General features: G+C 34.4%; 1 protein-coding gene across 4 annotated transcripts in view; it reads right to left on the reverse strand.

Annotated features, from left to right (window-relative positions):
• Cds (CDP-diacylglycerol synthase) overlaps positions 1 to 6,299 on the reverse strand; it is a 109,084-nt gene extending 102,785 nt beyond the window's left edge. Inside the window, exon 1 of one of the 4 annotated variants that reach the window (XM_089089629.1) lies at positions 6,218 to 6,299. The gene's annotated coding sequence lies outside the window, so the exon portion shown is untranslated. Of the gene's footprint in view, positions 1 to 6,001; positions 6,017 to 6,041; positions 6,063 to 6,217 lie in introns of those variants that run through there. The other 3 variants (XM_089089631.1, XM_089089630.1, XM_089089632.1) reach the window with 3 other exon arrangements.
• Between the last annotated feature and the right edge of the window lie 12,089 nt (positions 6,300 to 18,388).

Here is an 18,388-nt window from a genome sequence, read left to right on the forward strand (position 1 = left end):
GCATTGTCGGTTTAATATACATATACTGATATTTATTAATCAAAATGTTATTGTTTGACTTATTAAAGTTATAAAAGTAAAAACATTTATATTTTTTTGGTAAAGTACAAATTATGTTCTGGCCTTGGGATGGCATAGGGGTTTTTAGCCCTACTCATGTTAATTTCTGCTTGTTTTGAGTTTGACTCTATTATTTATTGTAATTTCTGTTTGTTTTGGGTTTCATTTATTTATCAATGCTTATTTGTGGTAGTTTCACGCTTGGTAGATTATTTGATTTTATTTTTGCTCACTTTTGGTTTAATGGAGTTCTTTACTTTTCTTTGAAAATCTTATTTTGTGGGAAAAGTTTTTTTAATTAATAAATATAAGAAAATATAAAGCATCTTAACTAGAGTCATAAGATAATCAGAGCAATACTTCTTTCAGTAAACATTTCAATCTTTTAAGTCATATAAGAAAACACTGAATCTCATTAATCTGTACTTTTTTTCAAATTGACCTTATGAGCTAGCTGTTGATGAAAAGTGAATAAAAAACAATGCAAATCAACGAAATCAGCAGCTTATGTATATAGCCCAGGGAGGGATAGGCCTGTAATGCAGTTAAACTGGAAGCAATTCCAAAAATTTTAATATTATTTTTGTAAAGACAATGAAGTAACAATTTTATTATTATAGTGTTTAGCTTAGAAGAGGGCATGAAAAAGACTGTTATCAAAGCCTATAATCCTGAATTTTACCAAATAATATGACTGTGTTTCAGACAAAGGTACAATTTACAGCAATTTAGTCTCAATAGATAATAAAATTATTGGTCAATTATTGTAAAATCAAATAATGATTTAATTTGTTGGAAGTGTTAGAGCATCAGACAGTGTTACTTTAGCCAATATTAGGCACTGAAGTAGACACATACAAAACCTCTCTTTATTCCTTTTCTGGTAATCCTGCATAGAGATTTGTCTGAAGTAGGAAAACACTGTAGGAGAACAAAAGAAACATGCCATGCAACTCCCTATTCAACAATCTTTCAAAATATAAGCTTCCCTGAAAGACAATTTTACCTGCCCCCTCTTTAATGGGGCCATTATATGGTCCTGGGCTACAGACAAAACTCCACAAGAAAATGCTAGCCTATAATAACAAATTTCTTGCTGTAAAACATACAGAAAATTTCTGTCAATTGTATTTTCAGAATTCCTTCCATTTTAATCCATCTTTTCCCAGTTTTGCATATAGCCTAGCCTTATCTCTTACCCCATTGGGGGTGTGGGCAACTATCACATTAGCTACAAATGCACATTTCTAGCATATTAACACTTCACTTTGTTTCTGCGATTTCTAATTGCCTTGTCCATTATCTTATTTAGGAAATTTTAATATCACTGAAAATGTCAGTTATCACACTCTCCTCAACTTGAATCAATTACCAAGGAGAGCCAGTAGAAAATGTTGACTCCTTTGTCTACCTAGGGAGCCTCCTAACTTCAGATAATGACTGATTGAAATTGATCAAACAAAGACTTGGCCTGGCAAGCACCAGCTTCAAGAACCTCTTGCCAATCTGGAAAAACAAGACTCTGTCTACTTCTCTGAAGGTGCAACTCTTCAACTCTCTCATAATCCCAATAGCTTTATCCTCAAGTGAAACTTAGTCAATAAAGGCTGATGATGAGTGAAGAATCTCTGCTTTTGAAACTAAATGCCTTATATGCATTGTGGGGATTACCTACATTGACCAAGTCTCAAATGAAGACCTCCAAAAACTACTCTGTTGTCCCTGCACCATCATGGACAGGGTCAGAAGCCAACAACTCCACTGGCTTGGCCATATCCAGCAAAAATCGGCCAACCAGCTTCCAAAAATCACATTTGAAGAACACAGGTTCATGGCATGTGCTCCAGAGGCCAACCTTGTAAGAGACAGACCAACAATTTCCCAGCCCATAACCTCCCCCAGCTACTTTGTCTAGCGCCAGACAGATGAAACTACCGTCGCCACATTCATCATTTGCTCAGAAGAGAAGAAGCCCCAAAACAGCCACAAAGGCTGGATGGGACTTAAGTCAAAGTAAGTCAAGTGGCTGCAAATACACAAATTAAAATACTGGATGTGTGCTCCCATAGCATCCTCTAGGCCAATTATATTAAACCTAGACATGTACCAATTGCCGGTCTATGAGGGCACCCACAGCAAAACTTTGCAAACCTATAATATGTAGCTCGAAGATTATGCCTATCACTCAGAGTAAAAATTTGCCAGCATGGGCTCAGGTACAGCAAATGAGGGAGAACCATAGCGTTATAAAGTCATGATATAGAGTTTGGCAATCAAATTTCCACTTATGTGTAACAATATAGCTGTAGGTGCATGATGCGTGTTTGTGGAAGTGAGCCATAAGAAGCCAACAGGTTTCAGTAATTGAATGCCCAAACAGGAGACCTAGATAGACAATAGAATTAACTAGCTCAACTTTAGCATTACCTAATCAAGCTGGCACATGTGCACTTTCTTTTGAAATAAACAACAACATAGTAAATTTATCAGAGTTAAATTGGAGGCCTATTTCATGATACATGCACTGGAGTTGCAGAAAATTTTCTTCCTGGCCACGCAGAAAATGACTTAGTTCTGCTGCATGTTTTTGATCATAGGCAGCATGCTAGTGAGCCATAAAAAGGCTTGCAGAGGAAGATTACTACATTGGACAGCTAAGACAGACACAGCAGCCAGCAGAATTCTATGAAATGTTGGTTTTGTATTTCAATTGGTAGAAAGAAGGAGAAACTGCTGACTGAAATAATAATGAAGAGGCAAAAACTTAAAGCGTGTTCTTGAAACACATGATGTCTTTCAATACACCTTTACCACAAATTCTCAATTTGGCTGTTGTTTCCATAAAAAAAAGTATTTAATATCATGCCACCTAGAAAGCGGATTGTTTCACCATTGGTTTTGTCAAAAAACCTAATTATTAGTCAATCTAAACTATTTTGTCACTTAAACCTAATTATTAGTCAATCTAAACTATTTAAACCAATAAAATTCCTGTTGGACTTTTGACAAAACAATATTATACCTTAATTTTCAGTTTCTTTTTCTCTGGTTTTGAAAATGCATTTCTTATTATTTGAATAGAATTTTCAGCTGTATCATTGGGTTTTTTCTAAATTTAGGAAATGTATTTGCAGACCACTGAAACCTAATAAATTGGGATTGAGCACAGTTCTGCAGCTGAAAACACTTTCCTTGTTTTTTATTTAAGTAGAATATCTATTTTGCAAGGTCTCATTTTTATAGTGAGAAATTGGAGTTGCACAGTACCTTGAGGAGCTCCAGTGGAGTCCCCCAAGGTACTGTGCTTGGGCCAATGTTTTTCAATATCTATATTAATGATGCCCCACATGTAGCTGATGATTCTAAAATAATTGGCCCAGTAAATGCAGACACCACCTTACAAGGTGATATTGACTCTTTCTCTAAATGGATAGAGTTGATGCCTTGAACTAAACATTAAAAAGTGCAAAACTATCCATTTTGGGAAAATCAACCATAGTCATTTGTACAATATAGGTTCAACTAATACACAACCCCAGCCCATTTCAGCTGCAACTGAAGATAGAGATCTTGGGCTGATTATTGATAACAAGTTGAAATTCACATCCTATACAGGAATGATTGTTGGTAAAGCATCACAAAGACTAGGGTTAAAAAAATGGACAATCTGCTCCAGAGCTCCTCATACCAATCTGAAGTTGTACAAAGCCCTAGTTAGGCCTGTCACAGAATATGGAATGACTGTTGCCTCCCCTATCAATAAATATGATGTAGCTACCCTTGAATCCATTCAATGAAAGGCCACAAAATGTATAATAATAATATAATACAAAACAAATAGGCAACAGGGCCTGCAAGATTACAAAAACTTAAGTTACCTTCACTAATTTATAGAAGACAAAGGGAAAACATGATTATGACTAAGAAATTTTTAACCAGCAACAATCCTCCTTCTTACCCCAAACAATTCTTCTCCAAAAGAATTGTCATTCTGGAATTCTTTAACTAATGAGATGGTAACAGCACCTACCCCCAATGCTTTCAAATCTGGAGTTGATCATGAATGGCTGAATCAACCATGGAAAACAAAATGGGATGCTGCCAACAGGGACATCCTGAGATTCATTTCATTGGTGGGGGGGGGGGGGGTGATTTTTGTAAATTTTACCAAATTGCTATCTGATTTATGCCAAATTTTTTGCAGAAATCAAGAATTTTGCTAAATTTCAGGCAACTTTGCAACATTTCTGCCAAAATTTTTGCCTTTGGCAAAAATTTTATCAAATACCAAAAACTTTGGAGGGCCAGTATGCTCCTCCCTGCCCCTGGCTGCCAATTGGAATCATTGCCATCACTCACCAGCAACATCACAGGATTCATCTTAGTTGCTGGACAATGCAATTAAAGGTAAGTTTTAAGGTAATAACACAAAGATCTTCAATGATGAGTGCCCTCTTGAGAGACAATGAGTGGAGGTAAATACTTTAAAGTACCTTCAAAGGACACAATTTAGTCTGTAGATCTATCCCTGTAAGTTTCATTTTCCAAAACTAACTCCCTTTGCAATATAGACAAAAGTAACTCATCTAAAATTTTATAGAAAATTTGAACTTCATTAAAAAATTGTCAGTAAAGGTATGTATTAACAGAATATTCAAATAGCCAAGCAATAAACTTACCTAGAATTTCATCCTGAATCCAAATATGACATTCATTTCCATTGCAAATTTAATTTTAATCCTTTTATAAACCCTCAAAATGATACCCTTTTCTCTTACCTCTGTCATCAGAATTTCACTCTGAATCCAAATAGGCTATGACATTTGTTTCCATCACAAATTCAATTTTAGCCTAACCTTTCCCAAATATATAGCCTGTATTATTTATCTCCCATGTATTTGTTGATTCTTGATTTTATTGCCATCAATTCAATTTATGGGTACATTGTTTTTGACAAAATTTATGATAAAACAGGTATATGAGCTGTTAGCTGTATCTAAGATCAGAGAAAGAGGTATCATCTTTAAGGGTCCATAATGGGCTTAAAATTAAATTTGCACTGGAAATGAATGTCATAATTGGATTCAGGATGAGAAGATTTTTTGCAGTGAAATTTTTGTCAGAAATTAATTTTACCCCCACCCTTATATATACCAATTCAGGGTATATATTTGCACATTAGGGGAGTGAGAGGTAAGTATAAACTTACCTCTCATTTACATCAGAAATGAAATTCACCACCTCTCCCCCCCCCCCCTAATGTGCAAATATATACCCTGAATTGGTATATATAGGGTGGGGGTAAAATCCATTTCAAACAAAATGATTAGCCTATTATAATTGGAAAGAACATAAAAAAGGCATCAAGTGGTATGTTTACTTGTAAGTCAATAATATGAACTGCAAAAAAATTACTGCCTTTTTTTATGCTCTCTATGAAAATAATAATCATTTTTGTTGCAAATGAATTTTACCCCCACCCCTATATATACCAATTCAGGGTGTATATTTGCACATTAAGGGGGGGGGGGGGGGTTGGTAAAGTTTAAAATTACCCCTCTTTTGCAGCAGAAATAAACTTTACCCCTAACCCCTAATGTGCAAATAAATACCCTGCATTGGTATATATAGGAGTGGGGGTAAAATTAACTTGCAACAAAATAATTATTATATTTGGAAAGAGCATCAAATGGTAAGCTAGGTTTACTTTATTTGTACATCAATAATATGAACTGCAAATAACTTACCACTCTGATAGCCTAATGCCACTCTACTATTTACCATTAGTCTTGTCTAGTGTAATTAAAACTTAAGAGTTGTATATGGTTAAAAATTATGCTAATTATATGCTTATCCAAAATATTCAGACAAATCAAATGGTGAAACAATCAATTTTCAAGTTGGCACAGGCCAGAGAAGATTTTACAGTGATTCTACCTACCACTGAGTATCTCACCCTAACCTAAAACACTTAGGCCTACCAGTTAGGAGATCTCTATGATCTATTTTTCCAAGACGTTTCCTTTTCTGTTCAGGACTATAAGACCTTTCAGATTCCTATCCAAATTGGGAAATCTTCAAGTTGGCACAGGCTAGAAGAGATTTTACAGTGATTCTAGCTGCCACTGAGTATCTCACCCATATCTAAAATACTTACCAGTTAGAAGATCTCTATGATCTATTTTACCAAGACTTTTCCTTTTCTGTTCAGGACTTCTTCTTCTTCTTCTAATTCACAGCAGGCGGGCTATTCAGTTGGTACTATTTAGCCCTTTTCTTTTTGCTTCACTCTGTGGGCTACAGAGCTACTGGCTTGATTGTCTCTTATTTATTAGATATTCTCAGATATCTTTCAGTAGATCTTTCGACTCAAGGAGTTCAAATATAAGATGATAGATATCGATTTCTGTGCTCTGTGTGCAGGTATAGTTGGCTAGGCTCTTGGCTGATAGTGAGATTTGGTGGTGTTTGAAGCATTTTTACAGTTTACAAAGCAAGGTATGTTGTGCAGACGTCAGCATATTAGATTCAAATAGGCAATGGTCAATTGTTTCATTATTCATATTACGATGCCTGCAAAGAGGGAATAGGGGAATTGATTTTCATCAACCTGATGATTACCACTTATACCAGAGTGGCTAGGAATATACTGAAGATAAGTTCTTATTCCACTTGAAGCAAGATTATCTATAATACTAAGACAATGATAAGTGTCAATATCCAACTTATACTGAGGAGCTGAAGACAGCAACTCAAGGCTTGATAAAGATTCAGAAAAAACTATTATATGATTTTAATTGCGATCAAAGGTTGGTTTTCCTTAATGTGTTCTAATATCATGGTTATAGCATTTAAATCTGCAGACATTATAGGTACATTAGTCTACAATCTCTCACCCATTGCAATTTTCAGGTGAGGAAGGAAAGCACCACTTGCTACAATGTAGGGTGTGTGAGCTATTTGATTCAATTTTTGTAAGATGTTTTATCAAGAGAAAGCTACTTCTCTCCCTTATTGTTGTTAATCCATTCTCCATAAGCAGAAAATTGGTGCTTGTGGGTTTCTAAAGACCAAACATGGTACATATTATATCATTTTATTTTTTCAATTTTGTGCATCTGGTTCTTTGCATATGCACCATATAGAATGAACCTCATATCAATATGGTGTCTCATATTTGATTCACATAATTGGAGTAAGGTTTTCTCCTTACAGCTCCAGGGTGTGGAAAGAAGTCTTTTTAGTGTACTTGTTTTCCTATAGCATTTTTTTATTGTGTTTGAAATGTGGAAGTGGAAATTAAGTTTTCAGTCAAGCATGAGACCTAGGTAATTAATGTGATTATCTTCTGGAATAGTTGTTCCATTTAGAGTTAGTCTTGCATTAACATGATTTCACTTTCGGTGGAATTGGACTATTTTTGACTTGGTAGGTGCAATGGGTAAATCTGAATGTTGAGAGAATTTTTCAAATTGGAAAAGTGACTTTTGCAGCTTTGACCGTGCAATCTCCAAGGTGTTGCCAGATGAACGGAGGACCAAATCATTAGAAGATTGGACATTCGTGTTGGGGTGGGTCATGTCCCGGTTATATAGGGCACAAGGCAGGCGGCTCAAGACTGCTCCCGGAAGCCGGCCGGTGATTCATGTATGTTTGGGCGAAGAGCCTGAACCTACACAAACAATGAAACTTCGAAATTCTATGAAAGATTTTATAAAAGATACTAGCTTGCGGGGTAGTCCAAGGTTTGCAAGTTTATTTAAAAGGATTGATGAATGCCCCTAAATGATGAAGAGCCCCTAAAACTTTATAATTTTGAAGCAACCAAATATATATATATATATATATATATATATATATATATATATATATATATATATATATATATATATATATATATATATATATATATATATATATATATATATATATATATATATATATATATATATATATATATATATATATATATATATATATATATATATATATATATATATATATATATATATATATATATATATATATATATATATATATATATATATATATATATATATATATATATATATATATATATATTTTTTGTTCTATATATATATATATATAGATATATATATATATATATATATATATATATATATATATATATATATATATATATATATATATATATATATATATATATATATATATATATATATATATATATATATATAATGCATTTTACTTACACTTTTTTTCAAAGTTGTTTCTCTATTTATGCTCCATAAATAGATGTAGGTGTGCATATTTTGTCAAATTATCGTAATCAAAATATTTATCATAAAATTTAAATGATTAAAATAAATGATAAATATTATTATTTGATCGTAGTTTTCAAATGTAGTTTTCATAGAATTTAAATGGTAAATATAAATGATAAAACTTTATTAGTAGTTTCCGTTGTATTTATGTCGGAAACTTAAATTTTTTGTCAAATATATACTACTCTATCCAGATTTAAAGCAGCATCCTCAAATGAAAAGTTACAATGTTGAATGATTAAAAAACCTACAAGGGTAAACTTTCTTTCAATCAGACTTGAAAGTTTAGGCAATATAACCCATCAATATTTTCTTTTATAGTAATAATTGAATAATTTATTTGTACAAAAAACCAATAAGGCCCGGTATAGGCCCGTAGTTATAGTTAATATGACAATATCAGTAACTCTTTTTTTTGCCACACAAAAAGAGAACAGAAAAACAGCAAAACAATGATGAAAACATAAAAGCCGAATGAATGTTTTTCACCAACAACAAATATCCCCAAAATATCATAAATTAATAGAAGTATATTTATGCACATTTTTGATAATTGTGTTTTAATCCGACAAATAAAAATGGCAAATTTTGCGCAGAAGTGAGATTATCTATTTCACGAATCAAGGGAAAATTTTATTGTTGAATTCCTTAGCAAAAACCAAATTCGTCAATCGGACTGTCTAGGGAATATTTCTATTTTTATTTTTAATCAGACGTCAAATCTTCAAATTTAACTGTCAAAAATGAATGTCTAAAGAGCACAACATATAATGAATTAAAATTTATAGATTATTAGAATACTCAGAATATAAAAATAAATGGCAATAAATGGATCTGTACGAGTGGTGGGGTTACGATTCTGATCCATTTGAACCTGGTTAAGGTCTTTCATTGACAGATGAACTTTTTTCACATTAATACTACTGTTATCCATAAGTCGTCACGAGACAAGCCATACGAGGGCAACATTAATGCGTACACTCCCCCCACCATTCTTTTCAGTTCTTCACTCTTTACTCTTTCCAATTACTACCTCTTATCACCCCATTTGAGGACTTTCTTATTTTCGCCACTTGCAAAAAAGCAGATTATTTGGTAGCCTATTATCCATCTGTACCGCGTCCAGACCATCTTAGTGTTTCGTTCTTCATGGACCTATACACAGGGATTAAATCACATTTAGTAGATAATCCACAAATTTATAGATAGTCCGTGATTTTTTTTTTTCGCAGTGATGCACGACAACTGATGTATCAGACGAGATATCAAAATATATGATACCGAGTGATAGAAGATTTCTTTACAAAGGAACAAAATAATGTCAAGAATGAGGAGCTCCAATTAAGATAGTGAAAGCAAAACCAACATATGCGAATGGCTTGATTATGTAACCAAGAGAAAGAAGTTAATTAAAACGATGGAAATAGCTCATAAATAAAAACAGGACTTAAATTAAAGGAGCGTTCATATCCTTAATCAAAGCATTATCCAATCTCCCTTGGAGTTATGATACTAAGATTCTTTCAACTTAATTCCCATTTTTCTTCGTTATTTCTATCGTTTTTATTCTTTGGCGGAGGACAGCCATTGGTTACATAGCCTAAACATTCATATAGCCTATGTTGGTTTCTTTTTAGAGTCTTAGTTGAAAAAAGCACCTCATGGTTCGGAATTCATTGGTTCTTGCGGTAAAGGCAGAGTGGTATTCGTAGTCAATTTATAAACACATCACTCTGCAAGCAATACAAGACAATAAGTTGGGCAAACGTGACAGTTTCTTTCATAAGGAACCAAAGAAAAAGAAAGAATAAAAGTACACTATCAATTTTTTGAATTAAAAATATGTGAACTATTTAAAACGGATATGGATTTATTCAGCAGACAAAACAGAAAAATATATAATCTCCTACACTATTTTATGCTCAAACGAAAATTATGAAAAACGAGTATTCAATAATTTGGAATAAAAGGAAGAACGGAACATAAAACTAGCGAATTGCAATTGCATTATTCTCTTAAAAAGAAGAATTTATGAAGTCAAGTGAACCAAAATCCTTCTGTCAGAAGTCCTGTACACATTACGGTAAAGTTACACCACAACTAAATATGTTTGTAATACATGCCACAGCATGCATACAAGTAGATTTATGCCTCACAAGGTGGGAGGATTAGCTGAATTCATCAAAGAGGAAGGTCAAAGATGCCAAAAAAAAAAAAAAAATGCATTTTTAACCCAGAGTTTTCTTTTATTTTTCTTGGGGCTTGGGTAGGGGGTCTTCTTTTAGAGATCTAGGGATGTCCCCCTTTCACCAGCCAACTTTTCTCTATGTGGAAGTATCAGACGATGATTTTTTGGACCCATAAAAAAGAAGATGGGTCCAAATGGGTCCAATGATTTGTTGGACCATTAAAAAAGAAGATGGTTCCAAATGGGTCCAATGATTTTTGGACCATTAAAAAAAAAGAAGACAAAACAAAACAAACATGGCCTAACTCGGTTACTTTAAGCAGCTAAAATCCCTAAAAAAATAAAAGAAGAAAAAAGCTGAACAAAGGAAATATGTAATAATATACCGTCAACTAAAGCGCCATCTTCTTAAAATGAATAAAAAAATGGGCACAAAATCAACTCCAATCCATGGAAAACAGCAGAAACCTACTGAGGCTGAGGGAATGATGCTTGAGGCCATTGGTGAGGTGGCAGCATAGGTCCTTCAATGCTCCTTGGCATCCCAGCATGGTGCCTACAAAGAAAGAAAAACAGATCAGTTCCACCTGACTACATAAATAGAAAAAGTGATAAATATTCCTTTGAAAATTAATAGTATTTTTATTTCTTTTTTTAACAGAAAGATTAACTGACATTCAGTTGAGCATCGCCTCTCACTTCCCATATACGTCAAAATCATAAAATCTTAATGCAGAAAATTGTAAATCAAGGTACACTTTCTGGAAGCAATGAGAGAACTCTTGCTTTGAATAAAGTTATATATTTTTATTCCCTTTTTAAGGAGTATGATTATTCAACTATCAAACGAGCTATTCACTTAGTCATCTCTACAAATAAATCAGCATAGAACATTGGGAATTAAACGTACTTTGTTAAATTGATTATACAGCAACACTAATATGCTGGAAAAGAAAGAGGTTACACACCTAAGCGTAGTTTTATGCCAATATTTTTGCATTTTTCAGGGAAAGACATCTACTAAACTTTGCCTTTTTTTCCAGCACCTCAGAACAGCTAAAAGAGAAAACAGGTTGGTTTTTAAACAGTTATTTGGTTTTTTCAAATTTTCTGGAAGGATCTAATTGGAGACAATGGGCCATTTGGCCTGAGGTTGGACTAAGTTTGGTTAACCCGTCCAAGATAATTTATTCCTTGATTATTTAGCACTAGGCTTTATCACGATACTTTAGATACTTTAAATAACGATTTTTTAGGCTTTATCACGATACAAATAAGGAAGAAGAACGAGAAAAAAATAATAACTTAAACTGGATAAACAACACTGTTCTCAAATTATTTCTCCTTTCTTTCTATTTGTAATTTAACTAAGAGGTTTTTGTCCATCTTACTTTTCCCAATATACCTATTTATCATTCCCAATTACCATTTTACCTATTTACTATTTACCATTACCATTCAAGTTTCACATATAATTGGATGCATTAGGAGAGCGGAATCTTTTAGTTATCCGGTGATTTGTCTTAGGAAATGTTATTCCCAATATTACATCTGTTTTGCCTTCTCCATAGAAATTAGAATTTTCCTTGAATAGAATCCACAAAGAATTTTTCTTTTGTTTTACCTTAAGATTAATTAATGATACACAGCTTTCCATTTTCTCGGTGCTTTCTCTTTTCGAATTCTCAGTACCTATGCATCTTTGTTGCTCCGCAAAATCCTAACTTCTAGGGCAATACGCTCTGGTTCTCTCCTGTGTTTGTGCATATTTAGCAAATAACTAAAAATAAGAGTACTTACGAATAGTGGTGATGCATTTCATTTCCCATAGAATGCATTCCAAATGCTGGGTGAGATATCTCAGAACCAGGCGGCAAAGCAGTTCCTAATAAAGCGGGCCCCTATCGCGGGTGATGATGGCTACCATATGCGACTCCTGGTGGTGGCAAGGTTGGCTAGAAAAGTAGTTGCTTTAAAATTTGACAATTTGAAAGAGTTGATACAAACTATGTTCGAACTGTTTATTCTGCAAATTTCCTCAAGTTTTACTTGTATAAAAGTAGCAAACTATAATGCATAAGTTTTATTTTCCCAATACATCGGGTAAGGTAGCCTTGTTGTACAGGGTCCTGACCCATGTCTTCTAATGCGGAATATGTGCATTTCTTTCAGTGTATACTATATTTTTAACTTTGGTTCACTTTTTCTTTTTTGCTGTCCTTTTTAATTTACCCTTTTTTTAATTTATTTTTCACCCATTTATAGTTAATTAACTTTTTCTGGCTTGTGAATTATAAAGAAATATAATTAGAATAATTGCTAAGACAACAGTGGCTATAAATGACAAAATGAAGAAAATTGCGAAGAAGAAAAAACAAGGATGTTTCTAGCCAATGAAAAAAGGAAGGAAGGTCGAGCGGTCTCGAGCGGAATATCCGCACATTTATCCTGCTTTTTTCACTGGCTAGAAATATCCTCGTTTTTTCGCCTTCACATTTTCCTCATTTGATTATTATTCTGCAAATCAGAAAAGATTAGGAGGAGTTAAATAAAAGTTCAAATAGGGATAAATTCTTTAAATTATCTGACCTAGATCGACTACATACTTGCTTTTGTCCCACAGGCTCAAACCGTATCTAAACTGTTCTTTGATTCCCCTTACTTTTTTTTTTTTGCAATTATTGTCGTTTTAATTTCTGATCCAGCCCTTCGCCTCAAAACAAATTCATGTGCATGAGCCCAGTCTCAGTGCTCCTTTGATGGGCGTGTCAGACAAAGAGTTTATTCTTGAAACCTTCGAATTTTAAATATTAAAATTCAGACAAGTGCACAAACTTCATTCAGAAATAAAGATAGAATACATTTAAGACAAGATAACAGAAGAATAATTTCCTAATTAAAATATTGTCCCAAACTACAGAACATCGCACAACGTAAAGTAGTTTGCATGAAGAGAGGGCTTAGAACACCTAGATAAAAGAACCATTTTTAATCCTTGTTATTGCATTTTTTCTGAAGAATACTTGTTAATATTTGTTTTCCAATCTGGCGTATTATCTAAAACCATTGTAAGCGTAGTCACACCTTTTCTTAAATTTATGAAACACCTTTTGCGCTTTAGACCCACAACAATTACATGCATTATGCTGAGACCTTAGCTCCAACTTCAGGAACTGACAAAAAGTCAAGGCATTTTTAAAAGAAAAAATAGACTTTTTGAGTAAAATAAAAAATATTTTATTTAAATTTATCGTATCAGCAACGGTATCTAAGACATAGAAGTGGCCCACAACTCAAGAAGCCCAAAATGATGTCTGATATAAATAGACCAACATACCAAATTTTTCTGCCATATTTCATTAGGTATTATGAGTCAACATGAAATTTGTAGTAGACTCATCTCATTTATTAGAAATGATTTCAGGACCCTTGGATAGTTTGCAACATCTAAACCATATTTCCTTTTTTACATATTTTACTCGAGGGTACTTAAGTAGTTAATTACTTTTAGACCAGTGTTTAATTTCGACACCAGATTTATTTGGAAGTCGCTCTGCGAAGCTTTCTAATCCTTTCACAAGGTATTCTACTTTTCTGAAATATTGCCCAGCTACTGTAATTTTTAATAAGGACACCAAGGAGTATGTTCAATTACCTTTCAATTTGAATGGACAGTTTTTTTTTAGATTAACAGAGAAAATAGATACAGTTGCGGCTGTGATTTCAGCTGTGAAGTACACAAGGCTATAATTTGTGAGTTTGAACTGACAGACTACGTGTCCTTGACTGCACACCTTTGGTCTGCTTACAACATAAGCTACCTGGGAATGAGTGCCCATTTGCTTGACGTAGATCATAGGTGGAAATATTTTGCTCTGGCATGGTCATGTTTTAAGGTTTCATATGCTGTTCAGGTTTTAAGGGCTAGCAATTGAATGGTGTCCTTGGGAGAAATAAAATCACAGATGAAGGAAAGGTGCACGGATTAGTAAATGACAAAGCTTCAAACTTCAGTAATTTAAAGAATTTCCGACGATCTCTAGTGTTCGTCAACGATTGCTTCTCAAGCGAGCAGCAATGAGAATAAAGCATGTCAAAATGATTTGTTCTCGTTTTTAAACCTTGGAGAGATTCTTAGAAATCGGATGAGCAAGAATGCTTTGAGTATTTCCCACTTCCTTCTCATTTCAGATATGTCAGCCATACATTCATTTGGCTTGTATCCACATATGCTGATAAAGCATGGAATGATAATGCACATAAGCGGCAGTACAATGCCGCTTTTGCCAAGTGTACTGCTATCTCTGAAGCTATTGACAAGAGCTCAAAAGCCGCAAAATGGAGTCAAAAAGGCATACAATAAACACCTCACCAGGCTGCGTCTGACCCGATGGAATTCAAAATACAACAGTGTCAAACATTTGATGGATAGCAAAAAAGAAAAGCTTCATGATGTTTGCGATACTTTACGGATTTCTAGGTTTGGTTCTCGTGACGAAAGTCATGGAGCCATTAGCGGTTGCTCTGAATATCCTTCACAGAAAAAAAAAATATGCTACTTTGGTACAATTTATCCTTCATTCTTCTGAAAATAAGTTTAAAATGCTGAAAGAGTTAGTGAGGTTTTGCCAGCCACTGGTATATGCTCTTCTTGTGGGTCTGAAGGAAAGATTTCCTTCGTGGTACCATTCCCATAGGAGTTCTTCTTACAAATATCAGCATTGAAACTTTCTGTTAGTCAACTCTGTGAGGTAACAGTAAGTCGTATTCCTTAATGTTTACCTGGCTCGTTTGGTATTTGTTAGTGACCAAGTAGATACTACAGTGATCACTTATGGAGGGGAAGTAAAACTTAAGTATTTCATTACGTAAGTACTGAAGTATTGTGGAAATACTCGAGTAATTAAGTGCCAAAGTACTTTTAAAAAATATTCATTACTTAATTATAACCTTGGAGGAACACGTGATATTTATACGTAAGCACTTGGTACTTGTACTTAAGTAAAATGTAAAAGTACTTGGCACAACACTGATACCAGCTAAGTACATTTAAGTGGTTAGTGATATGCACAAGAACAATACTACTGTGGTTAAGGTAGGAAGTGAAGTTGGTAGATGGCTTGGTGTGAAATCAGGAGTTGAAAAGGGCTGTATCCTTCCCTCGTTTGGATGAGTTGTTTTGATGGACCTACTCCTAAGGAACACAGTAAAGGATAAGGGAGAATATGGAATCAAACGGGAAGGTAAGGCTCTCGTAGACCAAGATCATGAAGCAGATTTGAGTGTACAAAAGACTAGCAACATATGAGTTTTTGGAGGTGCTGAGAGTTCAAGGTTCGAGAACAGATTAGAAAATTAATGTCAAGAAAACCAAGAGACTCAACTAGGAACAAATGAGGATGAAGTGGTGATGGAAGGTAGCAAGAAAATTGATCAAGTAGGTAGTTACACTTATTTGGGAAGCTTATTATAAATGGTAAAAATAGTGGATGTAGTGAAGATATGAAAAGTAGAATAGCCAAGACACAAGGTTTTTTTGCAGTTAAAAAGAGTTTGGAAGAGTACTAAGATATGGAAGCCATGGTAACGACAACAGTGAAGTTGGCTCTGAAACCTAAAACGCCTGCATTTTGAAAGATCGAGGAAGATAGGCAGATATTTTCAAGAGAAATGGTCAAACGATAGTTCTGAAATCGAGGGATAGGTACTCCTTTAACTGATCGTTAATCAAACAATAAGCTGTTCGAAAAACATAGTTTATTCTATTTTCTAAGGCTATTATGAAAAAAAGGTTAAAATGGCTAGTCCACGTTTAGCTGACGAAAGATGGTAGATTACCAGAAACCGAGTTTTTTTAACCATCCATTTGGGGCCAAACGATAATCAGGTCGTCAAAAGATGATGTGAGACGAGGTTATAAGAAAGCTTATAAGGAAACTGCAACTTAATGAGAAGGGGTAAAGAGTAAAACTTAGGATAAATTGAGGTGCAGAAGGAGCATACACCGCTGTCATCCTCAGACAGCTCTGTGTTACCGTGAGTTGTTAGTAACAGCATTAGTAGTGCTAACATTCAATAATCTCAATTAGCTTAATCGACACTAGCTCAGAATAATACAGCTGAGATTTTAGTCAGAAAATAATGAGGTTTCTGAATTTTGAAAACGACGCACTAACAACACCGTTATAAGTAAAACCATAAATGCGTAGATGCGATTAGACATTACCAGCTACAAACATTAACTTAAAGATAGTATATATCTAGACTAAAAACCGAGACGTGCACAAGTCAAACATGATAGAGGGGGATAATCCCCGGGCCTCTCATTTTAAATTCTAAGGTATAGATAGCCCCAACCCTTTTAAAACAATATGGATTAAAAAAAAAAACAAAAAAAACACAGCACTATGATCACAAAATCAAAGTTAATATGTTTGAAGCCAAGAATATCCGCAAAAATTTATTTCTGGGGGAAAGTGAGCACAACTTCAAAATGGACTTCAAAAATAGGCAATTTATACGAAAAGTTTAAGAAATAAAAGAACAAAACGAAAAAATTGCAAAGAAGAGAGAAATGAGGATAATAACAGCCAGTGAAAAACAAAAGAAAATTATACAAATATTTCGGTCGAAACCTCCGCTCAACCGTCCTCAGTGCAGAATAACAAAAATATACGGATAAAAGTCCAAAGGACAATATAAAAATCAAACCCCAAAAGAAGCACTGAAACTACAATAGGACCATTTCCGAGCAACGATGAAAGGGTAGCTGAATAAAAAATACAGTACTGAATGACGTTTCAAAATTTCATTTTTTTTTTTGACATTTCGAAAATAAAATTTTTAAATGCCATTCAGTATTGCATTTTTTATTCAGTTATCCTTTTATCGTTGCTCAGAAAGGGTCCTATTTTAGCTTCATTGTTGGTTTTGAGTTTTTTTTTTTTATTGTCCTTAGGACTATTATCTGTATGTTTTTTATTATTCTGCACTTAGAACGACAGAACGAAGGTCTCGACCGAAATATTTGCATAGTTTTTCTTCTGTTTTTCACTGGCTGTTTTTATCCACATTTATCTCTTCTTTGCGACTTCCGTTTTGTTATGATTAGCCTGTGTGGTCTCAGAAATCAGAGGCAACGCTATAGCGTTGCCTATACTAAAGGCCATAAGGTTCCAATGTTTTTTTCCAGAGGCATTTCATATGGAATGTCGTATAAACTTCGGAGGTGGTCGTATAAACTTCGGAGGGGCCCATTTGATTGGAAATTGGATGTTCTAGAGTCCTTTTTAAGAGTCAAAAGTGATCGGAGGGCAACTACCCACCCCCCCCCATACCCTTTTACTCAAATTTATCTGATAAAAATTTTGAGATAGCCATTTTGTTAAAATAGTCCAAAGATCAGATAACAAAGACTCCAGGGTCGAAACCTACCCCCCCCCCCCCGAGGGTCCATGGGCAAGTGTTGTAAGTTATTCCTTGGGGGCATATATATTTTTATGGTAGGGATGATCTTATAAACTTCAGGGGGGGGGCTCATTCGATTGGAAGTCGAAAGTTCTAGTGTCTTTTATAAGAGTCAAAAGTGATGTGGGAAACTAGCCCCCCCCCCCCCAAGGCCCTTTTTACCCCAAATGTATCCGGGCAAAACTTTGAGAAGGCCATTTTGTTCAAAATAGTTCAAAGATGAAATAACAAACTCCAGGGTTGGCACAGCCCCACAGAACCCGGGTGCAGGTGTGGGGGTAAGTTATACTCCGGGGGCATATAAGGTTTTTATGCAAAGGGTGGTCGTATAGACTTCAGGGGGGACTCATTTGCTTGGAAATTGAAA

The sequence above is a fragment of the Artemia sp. Qi Xiang Cuo genome, chromosome 5 (assembly GCF_049724085.1).
Source record: "Artemia sp. Qi Xiang Cuo chromosome 5, ASM4972408v1, whole genome shotgun sequence".
NCBI classification, from domain to species: Eukaryota; Metazoa; Arthropoda; class Branchiopoda; order Anostraca; family Artemiidae; genus Artemia; species Artemia sp. Qi Xiang Cuo.